The sequence below is a fragment of the Dermochelys coriacea genome, chromosome 28, assembly GCF_009764565.3.
Source record: "Dermochelys coriacea isolate rDerCor1 chromosome 28, rDerCor1.pri.v4, whole genome shotgun sequence".
Lineage (NCBI taxonomy): Eukaryota > Metazoa > Chordata > Testudines > Dermochelyidae > Dermochelys > Dermochelys coriacea.
Genome location: NC_050095.1, coordinates 6,072,565 through 6,090,043, shown reverse-complemented (window position 1 = coordinate 6,090,043; position 17,479 = coordinate 6,072,565). Strand labels below are relative to the sequence as shown.

Below are 17,479 nucleotides of genomic sequence, written 5' to 3'. Positions count from 1 at the left end.
TCAGTCAGGCTCATTTTGGGAGCCAGGGAGCTCAGACCTCGGTTCTGGGCCTCCCTCCATTTCCCTGGCCAGCTCCAAACTGAAGCCCCCTCCAGTCCCTCCTATGGCCTTTGTCTGTTTCCCCGGGCCAGGAGGCCACCGGATCTCTTGGTTCTCCAACCCCTTCAGCTGGCACCGTGCAGGGGAGGATCTCAGGCCATAAGTTGCCAGGAGACGGTGTCGGCCATTCTCCGTGCAGACCACATCACACCTTCCCTCTAGGGCTCTGCAACAATCACACCCCCTTATCCCACCAGCTAGATGCTTAAGAAAGGCACAGGGGAAACTGAGGCACCCACACAGTATTCAGAGACAACATTAAGAACATTCCCACTTCGTCACAGCAACTGCTCAAGAATGCCTAAAATCTTGGCAGAACTTGTTAGAATTCATGGATATGATCCATACAGCCAAACAGCGTGGTCGACCATACGTAGACGTTCTGACAATGCAAAGGTAGGTGGACGTTTCAACATCTTGGCTGATCTGATTGCTACGCAATGGGAGGGTTAAGGGGACCACTACCAACTGGTCATCACTTTGGCAAATATCCCCGGATACATCCATCTTGGATGAACATAAGAACGGCCATACTGGGTCAGATCAAAGGTCCATCTAGCTCAGTATCCCGTTTTCCAACGGTGGCCAATGCCCGGTGCACCAGAGGGAATGAACAGAACAGGGCAATCATCCAGTGCTGGCCTCAGTGCCATAAAAACAGGGAAATCAGCAGGCCTCGATGACATCTGAACTTTCGGCCCACACATGCAGAGTTGGCTCCTGAGTAAGTTCAATACCTGTGGCATCCAGCTCAAGATATTGAAAATCTGTCAGCAAGCCAAGATAGTAGACCTTGTTAAGGAAGCATCAGACCCAAAAAACATTTGACCTGTCACACTCCTGTCCAATATTTTAAAATTGTTTGAGCAGCTACTTTTATACTGCCTTTACACAACTTTACCACTCCACTTCTTATCAACGAACAGGCTGGCTTTCCCCTAGGTCTGTCAGGTACTTCACAGCTTCTGAATTTCACACAACAAGTCAAAGATGGATCTGAAATGGGGTTGATTATGGTAGTGATGTTTGTTGATGTCTCATAGATACTAAGGTCAGAAGGGACCATTCTGATCATCTAGTCCGACCTCCTGCACAATGCAGGCCACAGAATCTCACCCACCCACTCCTATGAAAAACCTCACCTATGTCTGAGCTATTGAAGTCCTTAAATCATGGTTTAAAGACTTCAAGGAGCAGAGAAGCCTCCCTCAAGTCAACCATGCCCCATGCTACAGAGGAAGGCGAAAAACCTCCAGGGCCTCTCCAATCTGCCCTGGAGGAAAATTCCTTCCCGACCCCAAATATGGCGATCAGCTAAACCCTGAGCATATGGGCAAGATTCACCAGCCAGATACCCAGGAAAGAATTTTCTGTAGTAACTCAGATCCCATCCATCTAATATCCCATCTCAGGGGATTGGTCCTATTTACCCTGAATATTTAAAGATCAATTACTTACCAAAATCCCATTATCCCATCATACCATCTCCTCCATAAACTTATCAAGTCGAATCTTAAAGCCAGATAGATCTTTTGCCCCCACTGCTTCCCTTGGAAGGCTATTCCAAAACTTCACTCCTCTGATGGTTAGAAACCTTCATCTAATTTCAAGTCTAAACTTCCTGGTGGCCAGTTTATACCCATTTGTTCTTGTGTCCACATTGGTGCTGAGCTGAAATAATTCCTCTCCCTCTCCTGTATTTATCCCTCTGATATATTTATAGAGAGCAATCATATCTCCCCTCAACCTTCTTTTAGTTAGGCTAAACAAGCCAAGCTCCTTGAGTCTCCTTTCATAAGACAAGTTTTCCATTCCTCGGATCATCCTAGTAGCCCTTCTCTATACCTGCTCCAGTTTGAATTCATCCTTTTTAAACATGGGAGACCAGAACTGCACACAGTATTCCAGGTGAGGTCTCACCAGTGCCTTGTATAATGGTACTAAAACCTCCTCATCCCTACTGGAAATGCCTCTCCTGATGCATCCCAAAACCGCACTAGCTTTTTTCACAGCAGTATCACATTGGCAGCTCATAGTCATCCTATGATCAACCAATACTCCAAGGTCGTCCTCCTCTTCCATTACTTCTAATTGATGCGTCCCCAACTTGTAACTAAAATTCTTGTTATTAATCCCTAAATGCATAACCTTACACTTCTCACTGTTAAATTTCATCCTATTACTATTACTCCAGTTTACAAGGTCATCCAGATCCTCCTGTATAATATCCCGATCCTTCTCTGAATTGGCAATACCTCCCAGCTTTGTATCATCTGCAAACTTTATTAGCACACTCCCACTTTTTGTGCCAAGGTCAATAATAAAAAGATTAAATAAGATTGGTCCCAAAACCGATCCCTGAGGAACTCCACTGGTAACCTCCCTCCAACCTGACAGTTCGCCTTTCAGTAGGACCCGTTGCAGTCTCCCCTTTAACCAATTCCTTATCCACCTTTTGATGTTCATATTGATCCCCATCTTCTCCAATTTAACTAATAATTCCCCATGTGGCACGGTATCAAATGCCTTACTGAAATCTAGGTAAATTAGATCCACTGCATTTCCTTTATCTAAAAAATCTGTTACTTTTTCAAAAAAGGAGATTAGGTTGGTTTGGCACGATCTACCTTTTGTAAAACCATGTTGTATTTTCTCCCATTTACCATTGACTTCAATGTCCTTAACTAATTTCTCCTTCAAAATTTTTCCAGGACCTTGCATACTACAGATGTCAAACTAACTGGCCTGTAGTTACCCGGATCACTTTTTTTTCCTTTCTTAAAAATAGGAACTATATTAGCAATTCTCCAATCATTCGGTACTACTCCTGAGTTTACAGATTCATTAAAGACAGGTTTCAGAGTAGCATTAAAAGAGATTCATTAAAAATTCTTGCTAATGGGCTTGCAATTTCAGGTGCCAATTCCTTTAATATTCTTGGATGAAGATTATCTGGGCCCCCCCGATTTAGTCCCATTAAGCTGTTTGAGTTTCGCTTCTACCTCAGATATGGTAATATCTACCTCCATATCCTCATTCCCATTTGTCATGCTACCATTATCCCTAAGATCCTCTTTAGCCTTATTAAAGACTGAGGCAAAGTATTTGTTTAGATATTGGGCCATGCCTAGATTATCTTTAACCTCCACTCCATCCTCAGTGTTAAGCGGCCCCACTTCTTCTTTCTTAGTTTTCTTCTTATTTATATGGCTATACAACCTTTTACTATTGGTTTTAATTCCCTTTGCAAGGTCCAACTCTCCTCGACTTTTAGCCTGTCTCACTTTATCCCTACATGTTCTGACCTCAATTAGGTAACTTTCCTTGCTGATCCCTCCCATCTTCCACTCCCTGTATGCTTTCTGCTTCTTCTTAATCACCTCTCTAAGATGCTTGCTCATCCAGCTTGGTCTACAACTCCTGCCTATGAATTTTTTCCTCTTTCTTGGGATACAGGCTTCCGATAGCTTCTGCAGCTTTGATTTAAAGTAATCCCAGGCGTCCTCTACCTTTAGATCCATAAGTTCTTCAGTCCAATCCACTTCCCTAACTAATTTCCTTAATTTTTGAAAGTCAGCCCTTTTGAAATCAAAAACTCTAGTTGCAGATTTATTTTTGTTAATCCTTCCATTTAGTTTGAACTGAATTAGCTCATGATCACTTGAGCCAAGATTGTCCCCTACAACCATTTCTTCTATGAGGCCCTCGCTATTCACCAAAATTAAATCTAAAATGGCATCCCCTCTAGTCGGTTCAGCAACTACTTGATGAAGGAATCCATCAACTATCGCATCTAGGAAAATCTGAGCCCTATTATTATTACTAGCACTGGTCCTCCAGTCTATATCTGGGAAGTTAAAGTCTCCCATGATCACGCAGTTTCCATTAGTATTTACTTGATTACAAACATTAAAAAGGGCTCTACCCATATCCAAATTAGATCCCGGAGATCTATAGCACACCCCAAGCACCATCATAGGAGAGGCTTTACTAGTTATCTTCCCCAATGTAATTTTTGCCCAGACGGACTCTGTCTTATCCATTGCATCGCTTCTTATTTCTTTACATTCTACCTCATCATTGATATACAATGCTACTCCACCACCTTTACCTTTGTTTCTGTCTTTCCTAACCAGCACATACTCTTCAATACCTGTAGTCCAGTCATGACTACTATTCCACCGTGTTTCTGTTATCCCTATAATATCTGGTTTCACTTCCTGCACCAGTAGCTCTAGTTCCTCCATTTTGTTATCTAGGCTCCTCGCATTGGTGTACAAACATCTTAATTTTTGCTGTTTGGCCTCGCTCACATTTTGTACCCTATTAGGCACAGTCATTCTACAGCCAGTATAACCTATTAGACTAGTATCCACACCGCCCTTGCTCCTTATATACATTCTCCTACCCATGGCTGTATCCTTTCTTACTTCGTCTTCTTCCCTCTCAATGCTAAAATCTGGCGTGAAGATTACCTGGACATCTCCCAACCATCTCCCCCTAATTCCTAGTTTAAAGCTCTCTTTATCAGTTGTGCCAGACTCCATCCTAGAAGTCTATTTCCTTCCCTGCTCAGATGAAGTCCATCCCGAGAGAACTGTCCTCTGTCCGTGAATGCCTCCCAGTGGCCAGACATCCCAAAGCCCTCCTTATAGCACCGCTGCCTAAGCCATCTGTTGACAGTCATAATCTTGTCACACCTTTGTTGCCCTTCTCTAGGAACAGGCAGAATCCCACTAAGGATCACCTGAGCCTTGATTTCCTTAAGCGTCTTCCCCAGCCTAGCATAGTCTCCCTTAGTACTTTCCAGCGAGAATCTAGCCGTATCATTTGTTCCCACATGAAGGATAATTAGGGGATTCTTTCCCGCTCTCTTTTCAACCTCGGGTCTACATCCCGTATCTTAGCACCCGGAAGACAGCACACCCTTCTATTCTCTGGATCAGCTCTAGTTACAGGCCTGTCTATTCTTCTCAATAAAGAGTCCCCGATCACATAGACCTGCCTTTTTCTGGTGACAGTGCTATTCTCCAGTCTCTCCCCTGTTCCCTCTGGCTGCAAGTTCTTTCCATTCCTATTTTCCCTTATAATCCTCTTCAACCCATCCTGTATCCTCCTGGGGCTCATATTTGGTGTAGTCTCCCTTGACTCTTCTGCTTTTCCTATAGGACTAGCTGCTCTTCTCTTCTTCCTTACCCTTCCACCTTCAACAAGTACCTGCTGAGCCCCTTCTTCATTTTCCAACTCTGCAAACCTATTCCTAAGCTCTATTTCTCCTTCACTAGCCCGTCTTTTCCTCTGCCTGGTTCTTTTAGTCACATGCTTCCACTGACCACTTTCCTCACCCAGTCTCCCCTCAAAATTCCCCAGCCCTGCTTCCATCTGTAAGTCTGAGCTTTTCCCTTCAGATACCTCATATCTTTGCTCCATCATCTGCTCAAACCCCTTCCTAAACTCAACCAGACTTTCCACCTGCATCTCCAAACCTCGGATCTTTTCCTCCATCAGCTCTATCAGACGGCATTTCATGCAGAAAAAACTTTTACCAGGTCCTCCCTCCAGGATCATGTACATACCACAGCTTCCACATCCAGTCATCCTCAATGTGTCTTCCACTACAGGAGTCACTCCCACAGCTGCCTCCGTATCTGTCATCGCCTTCCCACCCAAGTCCTGTTAATCTGGGAAACACAAGTCACACCAAAAAGATCCCCCCCCCCCAGCAAAAGCAAACCCCAAACAAGCACCACAATACAAACTCCCCTTTCAAACTCCCACTCAAACTCCCCTGTTTACAGCTCTGTTTGCTGGCTCCTGTGCTGCTGCAGCTGTCAGTTCAAAAGCTGTCAGTGCCTCAAGGAAACAGCTGGGATTCCCTACAAGGACCTTGTGAGCTCTCTGAGTTCAGGATTGTTCCAAGCAGCTGTCATAGCCTCATGGCAGATATCGCTCACGGCTTCCTACCTATCCTGATTGACCCCTGGCAGTAGCTCCTGCCTTGACCTCCCCCCCCATGGGCTGTAGAAGTAAGATTTTATGCCCTTCTCTTTGCTGTGTGGGAAAGAGTTTGGTGGAATTCAGATCCTGATTTTTTCTGTCTCAGTAGCACTTATTTTGGTTTGCCCTCGCCTTTTTCATCCCTGTTTCTGAGATTTCTCTCTCTTTCTCAGCAGGTGATGGGACGGTGAGTAAGAACGAGGAGCAGAATCCACAGCAGGAAGATGCTGAGCAAGTGGGACCCTACATGGGGTTATCCCAAAGCTCCAAAGGGAATGTGTCCAGGAGTCATGAGCAGGGAAAAGACGGTGAGAGTGAGCACAGGCCAGAGAGAGAGCAGGGAAACCAGACAGGAGAGAACATGAGTATATCCATTAATTACTGGGAAACTCCCAAGGACCCGAAGGAAACCACAGTCCAGAAGAGAATCCCTATAGGAGAGAGAAACAACATATGCACTGAGTGTGGGAAAAACTTCAGTAGCCACTCACACTTTAAAGAACACCAGAGAATTCACACAGCGGAGAGACCCTATGAGTGCAGGAAAACCTTCCCACTGAGCTCACGGCTTATTGCACATCAGAGGCTCCCCACAGGAGAGAGACCCTCTGAATGCTGCGAATGTGGGAAAACCTTCACTCGGAGTTCGTCCCTTATTGCCCATCAGAGGATCCACACAGGAGAGAGACCCTATGAATGCCGTGAGTGTGGGAAAAGCTTCAGTAGCCGCTCAGGCCTTTTTGACCATAAGAGAAGCCACAGTGGGGAAAGACCCTATAAATGCTGGGAATGCGGGAAAACCTTCACTCGGCGCTCGCACCTGATTACACATCAGAGAATCCACACGGGAGAGCGCCCCTATGAATGCCGTGAGTGCGGGAAAAACTTCTCTCAGCTCTCAGTCCTTATTAGACATAAGAGAACCCACACGGGAGAGAGACCCTATGAATGCTGCGAGTGCGGGAAAAGCTTCACTCAGAGTTCATCCCTTATTACACATCAGAGAATCCATACGGGAGAGAGACCCTATGAATGCCACGAGTGCAGGAAAAGCTTTGCTCGAATCTCCGCTCTTGTTACACACCAAAGCACGCATGTGGGAGAGCACCCCCTCATGCGTGCTGTGAGTGTGGGAAACGCTTCACTTGGAACTCAACCCTTATTAAACATGAAAGAGTCCCCATGGGAAAGTGACCTTATGAACGCTGGAAAACCTTCACTCGGTGCTCACCCCTTATTACACATCAGAGAATCCACATGGGAGAGCGACCTTATGAATGTGACGAGCGTGGGAAAACCTTCAGTCCGAGTTCATCCCTTATTACCCCACATCAGAGAATCCACACAGGGGAGTGATCCTATGAGTGCTTTGAGTGTGGGAACACCTTCACTTGGCCTATTACACACCAGAGAATCGATACAGGTGAGTGCCCCTATCAATGCTGCTAGTGCAGGGGAAGCTTCTCTCCGCACTCAGCCCTTACTGCACATCAGAGGATCCACACAGGAGAGAGACCCCAGAGATGCTTTTTGGGAGAAAAGCTTCTGTCAGCGCTCAGCCCTTATTTATCATCAGAGAATGCCTAAGGGAGATCAACATTACAAACATCTTGTCTAGAGCCAACAAAACATTTCTTTTCTTCAATACTTTTGCTAATTCCCACATAGCAGCCTTTCAGGCTGTTTGAATCATTTGCATCACCGCGTCTCTCAAATCTACCAGTGAGTTGCCCTCTTGTGCCTTTTAAAACTTGCCATTCTTTGGGGTGAGTCCTGTTGCTCTATCAACTCCTTTTGTGTGTCCCCCTCCTACCGGGAATGTCCCGCAGCCCCAAGTTGGGGGTGGTAAAGCTAATAGAAGTGAACTACACTGACATAAAAGCTACCTGATATTGCCATGTAAAAACATAATTATTCTTCCAGTAAAAACGAAGCCTGTGTATAATGGCTGCAATTATCTAGCACATTTCCTCATGGCCTGACCTAACCTCGATCAGTTCTCCTCATCTAAACAATCCTGGAGCATCACATTTATACTAAAACAATGAGGAGTCCGGTGGCACCTTAAAGACTAACAGATTGATTTGGGCATAAGCTTTCATGGGTAAAAAACCCACTTCTTCAGATGCATCTGGTCGCAGGGTGCTTTGGAAAGGGTTTGCAATGTCTCATGATGCTGGCATGTTTATACTGTTCCTCTCACTGCAAAGTAATTGTTACAGTCACCTAATTTCCCCCTTTGGGGATAGATTGTCTCATTCCCAGTTGTTCTCATGTTGCCTTGGGTTGTGCTGAATGCGGGGAGGGGTGTATTGCTTTTCTTATTTAAAATATATTTAAATATAACAAAGAACAGGAGCAGGAAAGAAAGTGTTGTTTCAGCCTCTGTGACACAAGAAACAGATGTGGTGACTCCTAGAGATTACCTCCTTCCCTAACACCCCAGAAGTGTTACCTTCTTTCTGAGCCATGTTGAGTTTATCTTTCACGTTGTACCCAGCCATCTCCCTAAGAGTCACATGATGCAGCGTTCTCAGCTCTCTCTGCTTGGCAATTGTGCTTTGCTACTAAATTACGGCTTGTGTACACTTAAAACACTGATGTAGCTCTTCACCTCCCTTAGGGTATGTCTACACTGGCAGGTTTCTGCGCCACAAGTTACACCCCTTTTATTAAAACGCTGGAATTTAACAGCCATTGCGTGTCCACACTGTGCTCCTTGTGATGCTGGAGCACATCCACATCAGTAGCTCTTGCAACCGTAAAGACAGCAGTACATTGTGGTCGCTATCCCACTGTGCAACAGACCGCAGGGTGCTTTGGGAAGGGTTTGCAATGCCTCACGGGGCAGACACAGTGTCACATGATGCAGGTTTCCCAATCCCGTTGTTCCATGGGCATTCTACTACACTGCCAGCTGCTTTTCAACTGAAGTGAGGGGGGGGAGTGTGTGTGTGTGCGTATGGGGGTGGGAGAGAGACAGTGTGTTTTGGGGGACAGAGTGTGTGTCGGCATGCTGTCTTGTAAGTTCAGACAGTGGCAGGAAGCAACCAGTCCTGAGGCAGGGGGAGGGGGAAACTCCAACATCAGCCCCTGCCTCCCTCCATGGGCTCTCTGCACAGCACTCGCGCTCTCTCTCTCTCTCTCTCGCACGCACACGCCTCTGTGTTCAATAACATGAGCCTTCCACATTAATGGTTTGCTTTGTGTCCCGGAGCAAGCACAGCACGCAACAGCTGTCAGAAACGGTGCTTTGAAAGGGGAAGGGCACATGTCTCCAGGGCAGCTGAGTTCAGAACAATGAGCAGAGCGGTCACTTGAGGCATTACAGGACAGCTCTGGAGGCCAATTACAGCACAGAAAGCAATCAAGTGTCTACACTGGCAACAGAGCGCTGGAGCCTCTGTGCAAATAGCCTGACGACTCTCCTTGAGGTGGGGTTTTTGCGGCGCTGTCACTACGGAGTTTCTGCACACAGTCGCTTTGGCAGTGTGCACACTTTGGCAGTTTGAGCGTAAAAAGCTGCTTTACTGTGCAGAAACTTGCCAGTGTAGACAAGCCCTAAGAGGTGATAGCTAGGTTGACAGGGAAATTCTTCCATTGACCTAGTGCTATCTACACTAGGAGTTAGATTTGATTTAACTGGTTTCAGAGTAGCAGCCGTGTTAGTCTGTATTCGCAAAAAAGAAAAGGAGTACTTGTGGCACCTTAGAGACTAACAAATTTATTTGAGCATATTGATTTAACTGCTTCACTCAAGGGTGTGGAAAAATCCACACCCCTGAGTGATGGAGTTATACTGACCTAATTTCCTACTGTCGACCAGACCTTGGGCTCATTAAAGCTGGAGATGAAAGTGTCACAGACCTGGGAGACAAACTGGAATGGATCCCAATCTCAGTGATCATTCAGAGTATAAATCCCACTGTCTATCTACTGGCAAAGCCACTTCTGGGCTTTACACGGCTGACAGGAAGGTTGCAGATGGGAAGGTTGGGTATTTTTTCTCCACTACAATGTTGCTAACTTTTGTAAATAAGATGATTCAATAAGTGCTGAGAGAAGTAGTTTTGAATGGATCAGAGGAGAATGCTATGGGAGAATGTGTTCCTGCTTCTGAGCTATATAGATAACCTGCTCTGGAACTTCATTTTATATGAAACTGCAAGTATCTTATACCTCTCTGTGATGTGGGTTTTTCTCCTTTTTCTGAAGTCTATTTGCTCAGATAATTGGATATTAGTTTTGTTTGAATGAAGCTCAGATTTATTATGGACTTTAACCAATAACCATTTACTAACATAATAATTTCTTATGTTATTTTTGCTCTTCTCCTGCACCTCCATGATGACAAGGAGGAAACTCAAGTGCAGTTCAGTCAACAGGAGAGACTACTGCATTCTATTGGGCATGCTACCAAGGAAATCTCCATTCTGAAATGGTGAAAAGCACACCCCAAATTGTGCAAGTAACAAAAGTAAACTGCATATTATTACAGTGGTGTTCAGTTCTTTAGGTAAATATTGTCTCAGATGCCCCAAGGAGAGAATTCCTCAGTAAGGGATTTGGAACTTGGCAAAATACCCTTGTATTTGATTCACAAACTAGTCATGGTCTAGGTATCAATATATCTCCTAGCTAAACCTATGATATGGATAATGTTGTCCCCATATATGTAGATGGGGAGGACGTAAAAATGGCATTTTTGCTGAACACATCTTTTGGAGATGCTTCAAATGTGTATAAAATGAAATCAGTGTTGAATGTGAGATAGCTGCAGAATATCTATTTTTGAATAGATACCCCACCTTTGGTGGGTTATAGGGATTCAGATCCAGGTCTGTTTCTAGTCCCTAATTAAGACCTGTGCCACCACATTAAAGAAACAAATTGGGCATGTTTGGGGAATATTCCTCATGGCTACTGAAAAGTGCCTGGCTTGGTAAAGGAGTTTACTTCAGCGAAGGGTACATTTTCCTTCACAAAGGCCAAGTATTTGGCAACAACTCCAGTATTAATAGCAGGTACACCATGGATGGTTTTCACTCCAGAGAAGGATACCAGGCTGATATAGGCCCTGATAAAACTGCTTTTATAACACTGTTCCCTAGTTCAGTGGAATGTGATGTGGTCCCAAAGGATGGCATGATTAAACTGGAAACAAGTATCCTCTACCATTTGGATCCCAGGTTTCATGAGGCTTACAGAGAAGCCGGTGCCTTTGGTGTAAAGAAACTGGATTTGACATAATTCGCAGCCATCTTGTGCACTTAGCCCACCATAAGCTGGAAGCAAGAACACCACATAGGAATAATTTGGCCTTGCTTAGGCAGACAGAACAAAAACAGCGGCAAGCTGCAGTTTTACTAAGTAAAAATAATAAAGTGAAGGGACAAATTCATAAGAAGGGAGGAAATGTAAAAAACTGACCTTGAATCTGATTTTCTGTGTTTTGCTAAAGCTGCTTTGCTGTTAGGGAGAATAATGAATTGTTGCTAGTAAAATTGATAGCCTATTAGGGGCTATTATAAGTTATGTGCTTTGTCAAAAGAAAATCTATAAAAAGTTTAGTTAGAAAGTGTGCATTGAAGCAGTCCAAGGAGCTTTTCTTTGGGCAAGGATCTGGCACCTAAAGTGCTCAGCAACTGGACAGAACGAGGGCCCCTGGAAGGCTGGTTGTGGATTCCTCAAAAGCATTTCAAACTTTAGGTAAATATAAATGTTTTGAATGCTCAAACTCTACTGCTACAGCATATATAGGTATGTGTGCTTCAAACCTAATAAAAAGCAGTTTTAAATAAAAGGACTTTTGTTTGTGCCAATCATTTATCAAATGGAGGAGATGTGTCCCCATCACCTGAAGTTACCATTGCTTTGATTTCTGAAAAAGCTGGGTAACAGATTTGGCAAACCAGTTGCTAGGAGTGGTGGAGAGGAGGGGACGATTGGTACAAACTGTTTATTGGTTTGCTGTGCAAGAAGGGAGGATGGTGGGGCAGGGTTGCAACCTGTAATTTCCCCGTGTCAGAGTCCACAAGTCGATGTATGGATACATTCCATTACTGGGAGTCAGGGCCCAGGTCTGGTAGCCTGGTTGAGTAAGAAATTATGTCAGGAGGAAAGGGAACATCTGGAAAGAAAGAACAGCTGGAAATGATTTTGAGAAACAGCTTGACTGATTTTGTACAGGAACATGGTAATGGTCTTTTGGAAGCCTGGAAACTTTACTGGCCCCAAGACATTCCTGCAACACTGTAAGCAGTGTTTTTTTGTTTTTGTTTTATAAGTTAAGGGTTAGTGCTGGAGCTGAAAGTATTTCTACTGTCCTTAAAGATATGGTTGACAAGCAATAGGAATGTTGACTCTGCTACTGATCCTAATGACTGCAGGAAGAACAAGTTTAAATAAATAGTCAATTAAAAAAAAAAGGGGGCTAAAAAATTGCCATTAATTTTTGTGGCCATAAGGGGATCTGTGGCTCTGCGGGAAGCAACCTCATTTAAAGCAATAGCTCTCCCAGGCAAGATTGTAAAGGAAGTCAAGGGCCAAAGGGGAAAAAGGACAGGATCCCTGGCAGGTGGACTTTTGGAAATGGCGCCAAAGGTACAAGCCAAAGGAAAAGATAGACAGCTTGCCGACCCCAGAACTTTTGTTAAGGCTTATAAAAGGGCACTTGGATTTGAATCAAGGACCACTTGATCTGCCATCAAACACCTTACCATTGAGCTATGCCCCCACAACAATGCTATGCTGGAGTCAGAGATCTCCAGGAGTTTGAAGGATAGACCTTGCTTCAGCAAGCTCCTTTTCCATTCCCAGACCACAGGTGGTTTTAAAAATGGGGTTTGATTAAATTCCATAAATGTTGGTAAACACCACCACTTGCACACCCACCGACATAGCTTCTCCCACTGACATAGCTACCGTCTCTTGGGGAAGTGGATTAACGACACTGACAGGAAAGCTCTCTCCCATCAGCATAGAGCAGCGGTTCTCAAACTGTGGGTCAGGACCCCAAAGTGGGTCATGACCAGCGTTCCTGCTAATTTTTTATGTCCATGTGCAGAATGAATGTTGTTAGGTGCACCAATATGGAGGTGATGTGTGACACATGAGCTTCATATTGGTGCACCTAACAAAATTCATAGGGTGGAGCTGGTGTCGAGGGGTTTGCACTGTGGGAGGGGGCTCAGGGCTGGGAAAGAGGGTTGGGTGCAGGAGGTGAGGGCTCCAGCTAGGGTGAAGGCTCTGGGGTGGAGCCAGGGATGAGAGGTTCAGGTTGCAGGAGGGGGCTGAGGGCTGGGGCAGAGGGTTGGGGTAGGGTGGTGGGCTCTGGGGTGGGGCTAGGGATGAGGGGTTTGGGATGCAGGCTGCTGGGTTTGGGAGGAGGACTCCTCCCCCCCCCCAGTCATCTCTCACTTCAGTAGCTTGGGGCTGGGGGAGAGGTGCCTCCTCCGGGGTGTGGGAGCTCCCGGGGGGCTGGGCCAGGCTGGGGAAGGGCTCTTCTCCCTCGTCAGTGGCACGTCCGGGGCAGGGCCACACTGGGGCCGGTGGGGAGGGACACCTCTCCCCACTGCGGCAGGTCTGCACTGGGGGAAAGGCATCTCTCCCTGCCGCAGCCCTGAGCCCCTGTGTGGGGCTTAATAGGCAGCTGTGCAGTTTAGAGGGAACATAGGTCGTGACCCTGTTATCATGGGGTCACCAGGACTGGTGTTATACTTGCTGGGGCCTGGGGCTGAAGCCAAAAGCCTGAGCCCCACCATCCAGGAATCAGCAGCAGCAAACGTTTCTGTACGTAGTAGGAACCATCACAAAATGTGCTTTAGAAGGAGCTGTCTCCTTCCTTCTGCGGTGAAATTATGGTCATCGATTTTCATTGCCCTCCTCTGAGGGCAGAGGTGGGGTTGGCGCTACCTCAGGCTGGGATGTGGACCCCGTGTCCCCATCTGTCAGTCACTCCGGGAACCTGTCTCTGCTCACAGCTGACCGGCTGCCTCCAGCCTGTCCAGCCAGCTCCTGAGCACTGCGGGGGTGAGTCATTTGGCATAAGTGGCAGCTAGCAAATACTCAGATGCATTGGTGGTATAGGGGTGAGCATAGCTGCCTTCCAAGCAGTTGACCTGGGTTTGATTCCCGGCCAATGCAGGGATATGATCTTTTCTTGGCCTGGAATTGGTTTAATTTCAGTCACAGTTGTATCAGTTTATCAATAGAATGAGAGAATTAATGTCCCAAATCCCAGCAGATCATTCAACACCCAGTGGAGGAGAAAGGGGCGGGACTATACAGTGAACTGTTGGAGTCATCCTTGTATTACAATGTTTGGTTTATTTTTTTTAATTTTTCCTTTACTTCCCTCTCCTGTTTAGACTTAGAGCCTTTAAGGTCAGAAGGGACCAGCGCGATCATCTGGTCCAATGTCCTGCACCATGCAGGCCAAAGGACCCCACCCACCCACTCCTGTAATAGACCCCTAACCTCTGCTTGAGTTACTGACATCCTCAAATCATGGTTTAAAGACATGAAGTTACAGAGAATCCACCATTTACACTGGTTTAAATGTGCAAGTGACCCATGCCCCATGCTGCAGAGGAAGGTGAAAAACCCCCAGGGTCTCTGCCAATCTACCCTTGGGGAAAACTCCTTCCCAGCCCCAAATATGACGATCAGTTAGACCCTGAGCATGCGGACAAGACGCACTGGGAAGGCACCTGGGAAAGAAGTCTCTGCAGTAACTCTGAGCCCTCCCCACCTATTGTCCCATCTCCGTTGGAGATATTTGATGCTAGCAATCACAGATCAGCCACACACCATTGTAGGCAGTCCCCTCATACCATCCCCTCCATAAACTTATCAAGCTGAGTCTTGAAGCCAATTAGGTTTTTTGCCCCCACTGCTCCCCTTGGGAGGCTGTTCCAGAACTTCACTCCTCTGGTGGTTAGAAACCTTCACCTAATTTCAAGGTTAAACTGGTTGCTGGCCAGTTTGTATCCATTAGTTCATTAACAGTGGGGGCATATTTCAGAGTAGCAGCCGTGTTAATCTGTATCCGCAAAAAGAACAGGAGTACTTATGGCACCTTAGAGACTAACAAATTTATTTGAGCATAAGCTTTCGTGAGCTACAGCTCACTGCATCCGATGCATAGAATGGAACATATAGTAAGAAGATATATACACACATACCGAGAAGGTGGAAGCTGCCATACAAACTGTAAGAGGTGAATTAATTAAGGTGAGCTATTATCAGCAGGAGAAAAAAACTTTTGTAGTGATAATCAAGATGTTCCATCTAGACAGTTGACAAGAAGGTGTGAGGATACTTAGGGAAATAGATTCAATATGTGTAATGAGACTGGGAATGGCTGGGTCATTACACATATTTAGCTTCTGGTGCCATCATGTGGCCCTTTGGTTTCACTCATTTCTGTTAAAACCTTGAGCATTTTGCAAAGAAATGTTAATTCCCTGGGAAAGACTCGGGAGCATTTCTCTGTTTTGTGTTATTAAGGACTGAAATGTTCCCCGGGTTCCTTGGTCCCAACCTGCCTCCCGTTCTACTGCCCATGCAGCCACATCCCAACCCTCAGCCCATCAGGTAGATGCTGATTCCCGCAGCCCAATTTGTGCAGGGTGTGAAGCCCTTTCACTCCACATTGCCTAGTTCCCCTAACTCTGAGGGACTTCAGCTCCTCTCTGTCCCCAGGGACCCTCCGCACCACTCCCCTGCTTACCACTGTTCAGATATTGCAGTATCATGAGTCTGACACTCACTTTAGAGGCCCCACATTAATAATCATTTTCAATATGAACTCACTGGAGATTCTATCGCAATTTTTGGGTGAGGGGAACCTTTTAAAAATATTCATAAAACTCCTTTCCCAAGAGAGTCACAGGGCTCTTGATATCCTGTGTATCAGGCTATGAACGTCCACTGACCATGTAGCTGATTGTGGTATAAACATCTTAGATTGCCTTAGCTAGATAAGATCCCATCTTAAGATTTCCTTAGCTAGATAAGATCCCATCCCATAAATGTCAGGGAGCCCTGCCCAAAAATAGTGATAATCTTAGAATAGTTCATCTGCAGAATTATTACACTAAAGCATATGTGCAAAGCATGTGTCCTACCACTGAGCTACCTCCCCATCAATACAGCTAATGCCATAAGGCATTGGGGGGAAAATGGTCTTCATGCCTGATCTTGGTGGCAGAAGTGGTTTGGGGGCTTCAAGAGCTTCCACATTATCACATAGTGGATGGGGCCATGGGTGGAAGACATGGAAGGGGGCAGGCCGCAGGCAGAAGGGTGTGGCTTTGGCATCACTAGCCCCTGCTTAGCGAGGAGGGTTCAGTTTAGGGCAGTGGTCCCCAAAATGTGGGGCATGCCTCCTAGGGGGGCACAGAGGAACGTTCATGGGGACACCTCACGGCCTGAGCCAGCCCCCCAAGGAGAGCAGGGAGGGAGCACACTCAGCCCCACTCTGTCCCCGGCTCTGCCCGAACCCTGCTCCCAGACTCCTGGCCCAGCCTCGACCCCCTTACCCCGTCCACACCCGTCTCTGCAGCAAGCCACAGCCCCGCTCCCAGCCCCGGTTCTCGACCATGGCTGCCGAGGGCCGCAGACACAGATAAGAGGCACAATGTGAAAAGTTTGAGGACCACTGGTTTAGGGTGATGCCCTCAATCATTTCTATGCAGTCCAATAAAAGGTATTCCTCGCCCACCTGGCCCCTCCATCAGGACGGACAGGGTATGTTCTGCTACCCTTTACTCATACGGGAAGGATAATAACATTTCATTGCACTCATGTGATTTGTAACCCAGCACCAGCCAAAACTGGTCCTTTTGGCAAAGCCCCCCCATCATGCTGTGTACCTAGGTGGAGTAGGCGGGTCTCTGAAAACAGGATCTGTTCCTGAAGTCTTTCCTCCAGCTCCTCACTAGATGGGAGAGGGGAGCTCATTCAGACCCTGCTTCCGCTTGGCGTTTAAAAACTCTGCTGGCCTTCGATTTCTCCTCCTATCCCTTCCTCAGCTCAGATGAGGTGGCCGAGTGGTAAAGGCGATGGACTGCTAATCCATTGTGCTCTGCACGCATGGGTTCGAATCCCGTCCTCATCGGACGCATTTAGTCTTCTCCCTTCCTTAACAAACAACCATCTCTCTTTGGTACAATGACAGACCAAATCAAGTTGCTTCCTGCAAACAAAAACAGTTTCAGGAACTCAGACCCTGTACCCCCTGGTTTAAATAATACGTCTAAATACCAGATTTCTAAAAGAATTCTCTAGTCCTGTATTTCTTAAGTTTTCATCTCAAAAGGTAACATTCTCATAATCTCCCCCAAACACCTTGTGGCCTCCTCAAATTATTAAAATGCCC

At 46.1% G+C, this 17,479-nt stretch overlaps 2 protein-coding genes and 2 non-coding genes across 4 annotated transcripts in view; all 4 read left to right on the top strand.

Annotated features, from left to right (window-relative positions):
• LOC119849388 (zinc finger protein OZF-like) overlaps nucleotides 1–17,479 on the top strand; it is an 875,044-nt gene that overhangs the window by 124,321 nt on the left and 733,244 nt on the right. The gene's annotated exons all lie outside the window — the stretch shown is intronic.
• Nucleotides 1–17,479, top strand: part of LOC119849382 — a 167,972-nt gene that overhangs the window by 10,670 nt on the left and 139,823 nt on the right. The window lies entirely within an intron of this gene.
• On the top strand, nucleotides 14,170–14,241 carry TRNAG-UCC. Its single transcript has one exon. It is a non-coding gene; the product is annotated as a tRNA-Gly (tRNA).
• TRNAS-GCU lies at nucleotides 17,137–17,218 on the top strand. The gene has a single exon. It is a non-coding gene; the product is annotated as a tRNA-Ser (tRNA).